The sequence below is a fragment of the Arachis stenosperma genome, chromosome 5 (genome assembly GCF_014773155.1).
Source record: "Arachis stenosperma cultivar V10309 chromosome 5, arast.V10309.gnm1.PFL2, whole genome shotgun sequence".
Classification (NCBI taxonomy): Eukaryota; Viridiplantae; Streptophyta; class Magnoliopsida; order Fabales; family Fabaceae; genus Arachis; species Arachis stenosperma.
In genome coordinates, this window is record NC_080381.1 from 100,161,284 (window position 1) to 100,166,546 (window position 5,263).

Sequence of the window (5,263 nt, forward strand, 5' to 3'; positions counted from 1 at the left end):
CTCCCATGGAAACACTTAGTTGGACGATTCTCTCTTCCAGTACTCCCTTCAACTGGATCATAAGTTCTACCGATTATAATGGTATCTTCGCTTGTGGTGCAATCAACACTAATCCGAATTTCGGCACCAAGTCTATCGCAAACTCACTTTCTCTCTGAGATAGAAATTCTGGTACACCTTCAAGAATTGTCTCGGAAACTCTCTGGTGGTAGGAATTCGGTCTCATCTTCACTTGCTTGTTAAACAATTAACAACTAAAGGTTGAATTCACTCTATAACTTTTTCTTGAAGTTTTACCGTCACTGAATTTCAAATAATAACTCCGCATAGCCCTCAACACTCCTGATTCCTTAGACATAATCCAACCTGATTCCACTACGTCACTTTGATCCTTAACCTTCAAAATCCTAGCCACTCCTCTAAGTTAACTAAATATCACTTCGTCTCAACAATTAATAGTCTTCGACTAGTCATCGACTTGGACTTAACGATTATCAAAACTTATCATGCATCACGAATAAATATTACATATCAATGGTATGCAAGGTAGTTAAAAATTCAACTGCTAGTTTGCAATTACCTCGGGTCTAACAATCAGATTCAGCTACATCTCGGCCTTTCCTGTGTGGACAATCCCGAGATATATCCCCTGGCTTCCCGCACCGGTAACACACACTTAGTCCGGCCCTGCATGGTCTGTTTGGATAATACTTTTTGCATCTCAGACACTTTAAGTATTCCGGTTGAGTACTAGTCTGCCTTTCTGAATTCGGCCCCTGACGGTTGTCGTTCCTTCGGTCATTGTTCCGGCGCTGAGAGCGTGAAGTGACATAACAACACCTCTTGAAACTTTGCCTCCTTGTGTAATCTTCGTCTTCTTTCCTTTTTTCTTTGTGAAAGATTCCCGGCGAAAACTTTCTACCACCACAGTCTGTCTTGAACTCTCTCCCGTTGCTTGACCCGTGTTAACTAATGCCGGATAATTCACTATTTCCACTGGTATCACTGTACTTGGGACATTATTTCCGCCATCAATTTCATTACCATCGTCATTGCCAATTCTAACTTGTGTTTCCATCCTATCCATCGCTCGACTGGTTGCAGTAGCAACAGCACCAATGGCAACAGCGGCACTCGTCATCGCAGTCACAAAATCAGTCAAACTACCGACCGGTATGATTACCTCGTTACCTCTCCATCTCCGACCTCGATTATGTCCACGCCCACGCCCACGAGATGCCATCTGGTTCCTATTCACGCCAAACAAGTGATATCAAGGTGATCAGTCTCAATAACAGAAGTCTAGTGATTCGAAGTCCTAAATGCATGCTCATGAGCATTCATGCCATATATATCCGTTAAATATCCAAATTAGCACACTCAGAGTATGCCCAGAAGCATAGCCAGTCCGTCCCTTAGGCTCTACAAAAATAAACTACTCTGATACCATAATGTAACACCCTACCACACAGAGCTTTACACTTAGGATGTAAATCAGAGGTGGCAAGGTGCTACGACCTCTAAAAATGAAAATATATACAATAATATTGAAAAAGACACAGTATACGAGGAGCCTTGAAACATGGATAAAACAAAATTACAAAATAAAAAGCGCAATGCTCAGGAAACGTGATTACTTGCGTGTGAAGAAACTAAGGTTCAAAGGCATAAATAAACAGAAAGTAGGAATAGAAGGTCAAGAATACAAAAATAACAAGCTCCTACTCAGCCTGCGAAGCTAAGGCTGGCTAGAGAATATTTATATACATATATACATATTCCAAATCCAAAATACATAGATAAAACTCTAGTTCTCTATAATCCTCTAGGAGGAGAAAAATAAACAACTATATAAGAGGAGATTTACATATATACATATATTAAAAGAATAAAGGAAACCCCAAAATGAAAACCACTTCACTGTAGAAGATTTAGACGCCTACCAAGGAGCCTCTCGACCTGCATCTGAAAAACAACAATACAGTATGGAATGAGAACCGGAGGTTCTCAGCATGGTAAAGGTTCCACGCATAAAAGATATAAGGTCCTGGGTATGCTAGAGGCAATCCTAGAACGTCGTCACTCGGTTATAAAGCTTAAGGAACTAAAAACAGAAGCCATAAATGGGTGGTTCTCTAAGGCTTTCTAAACTAAACTACTTCTTTAAATCTAACTAAAATTGAACTAGAAACCTAAATCTCTCTGCCTTTCCTCTGTTCCTCCATCTCTGATGAAATTACAAAGACAGATAAGCAAACAAAGGCAGATACAGGTAAAATACAAATAGTACAAATAGCAAGTATAACAACTAGCATGTTATAAGCAGTTAAGCATTCCAAGTTAATGCACCATCAAACAATTGAAACAATATGCACATGATGCATGCCTGTCCTATGGCTGATGAGGCTCATCTGTCGGTTATCAAGTCAACCCGACAAGCCCGGCTGTTAAACCCTGGACTGTCCCTCGTCACGCATCCCTATGAGTCTATGCATAGCTTTTTCTTTTTTCATTCATAATTCATACATTCATATATATAACTTTACTCAATGGGGGTTACCATTCCCAGGAATTTATACGTGCCTGGTCACCCTTACGACGTAGGGTCAACAGAGTATCGAGTCTCAACCTGGAACACGTAGTAGCAAGCCACGGTGTTTTACCCAGGAAAACTCGTATCTCAGATAATCATTTCATATACATTTATTAACCTATCATAATCACTCATTATGGCTATAAAGTCACTTTATACATCATATGTTTGCATCTTTATACATAGTTTATCATAACCCGGAGCAAATAGGGGCGAAACCACAACCCTTGCGTCTACCCGGAGAACCTGTATACTAACCAACCTGGAGCAAGTGGGGCGAAACCATAACCATTGTGTCTAACCAGGAGGTACGTTCTAATATGCCCACAAGGAACAAAGGACGGGATCCTAACCTCCCACCATCTCGCTGGGGGCGATTTTACAATACTAGAAGGAACAAGGAAGGGGATCCTCACCTTCTACCATCTCTTGGGATCGCACTTTCAAGAAAGAGTGCTCAAATGCAACATTTATTCCTTTCTTTAGCCAATTTCATAATTGAAATAGTACATATATATACATATACATAAGCACCCTACCTTCTCATACATGAATCATCACTTCTCAAACTTTTTTCATCCCCAAGTTACATCATATTCCTAGCTTCATATCATTACTAGGCTTACTAACAAGATCTAGGACCAAAGGAATGAAAATAGAAGTTTAGAGGTTTAAAATCAAGTTTAAAACACAAAAATCTCATTTGCTGAAAACAAGGGTCACACGTACGCGTGGGAGTGCATTTCTGAAAGGTCACGTGTCCGCATGGACCACGTACGCGTGGGCGTACGATTTTCTACGCTCGTGTATGCAAGCACCCTACTCACATATGCGAGATACCCAACCCGAATAGGTTGGTCGCGTCGCATGCAATGGTCGCATACGCAAGTTATGCAGAACATTAAAAATGCTGAATGCTGCAGAATTTTCAACTTTACACTCCAAACTTCCGATACGCATTACTTTTTTGTTTTAAGTCATTTTTCATCCGTTCTTTGAACGGCATAAACTTCACGAACCCAATCTTTATTTAAAAAAGGTTTGAAAGAATTTGGTGGTTTGAAAGCCAAGTCATGACTCGCCGAAATTCGACTAAAATTAGTTTTTCACAAAAACCTCAAACCTCAAGTTTTATTAAAAAACCAAACCCACTCCCAGCCTTCTATTCACATATATTCAGCACCCCAACACCAATTAAATTCAGCACCCCAACACTGATTACCACATTACATCCATCACATATTACCATATACAACCATTCCTCAACTTTAATAAACCATATGCACAAATTTCCTAATAATGTTAACAAAATCATCAAAATACCACCATCCGTTCCTATTTACTCATATCACCATCATCAACTTATCTCCTAACAACCTAGCATCATCAGAAACAATAATCATGCAGCAAACACTCAATTCATATCATGTTCATCATCAGGGGCGCTATGCAATAAACATGCTCATACGTTCCAACCTATCCTATGGTCATCTAGCCTAAGTTTTCACAGAATATTATATATTAAATACATGAAACCTAAACCATACCTTGGCCAATTTCCACATATTTCCCAAGGCACCCACTTAAGCGGAGAGCAATCCCTCAACACCAAAATTCAGCAATTAGATCTCACTCCAAGCTTCCAATTAAGCTTCCAACATGTCCAATTGCCTCACATCACATATATATATACACCTAACATATTTATCACAAACATATCCCCAAAATTCAATACCCAAAATACTAAACCAAGGAATTAGCTAGGGTTTTAGAATTCTCACCTTACACAAGCACCAAAGAAGCAAGATTGAAAGTTTCTCTCAAACTAATTCGAGCTTAAACGTCAAAATTGAACAATTTTCAATATCGTGGCTTATAAATTTTGAAACTATAAATGAGGAAATTGAGGAAGCAAAACGTGACTTCCTTACCTTACAATGTACTGGGCTTTGTAGAGCTCGACGTTGCAGTCGCGTGACAGCAAACGTTGCGGCGATCGGAGCTTCAAATCAAAAGTTATATGGATTTGATTGAGAATCAAGGGTTTGGTGTTTTGGGGTGTTCTTCCCCCTTTTCCATTGTTTCCAACGTGTAAATGGAAATGTTTAAGGGAAGGGAACTGAACTTTTGGCCTTTTGATGAGCGGATAATTTATACACTTTTTGCCATTGTTTTTAGGTAGTTTTTAGTATGATCTAGTTACTTTTAGGGATGTTTTCATTAGTTTTTATGCTAAATTCACATTTCTGGACTTTACTATGAATTTGTGTGTTTTTCAGTGATTTCAGGTATTTTCTGGCTGAATTTGAGGGACCTGAGCAAAACCCTGATAGGAGGCTGACAAAGGACTGCTGATGCTGTTGGAATCTGACCTCCCTGCACTCGAAATGGATTTTCTAGAGCTACAGAACTCCAAATGGCGCACTCTCAACGGCGTTGGAAAGTAGACATACAGAGCCTTCTAGCAACAGATAATAGTCCATACTTTATTCGTGATTAGACGACGTAAACTGGCGCTCAACGCCAGTTCCATGCTACATTCTGGAGTCAAACGCCATAAACACGTCACAAACCAGAGTTGAACGCCCAAAACATGTTACAACTTGGCATTCAACTCCAAGAGAAGCCTCAGCTCGTGGATAGATCAAGCTCAGCCCAAGCACACACCAA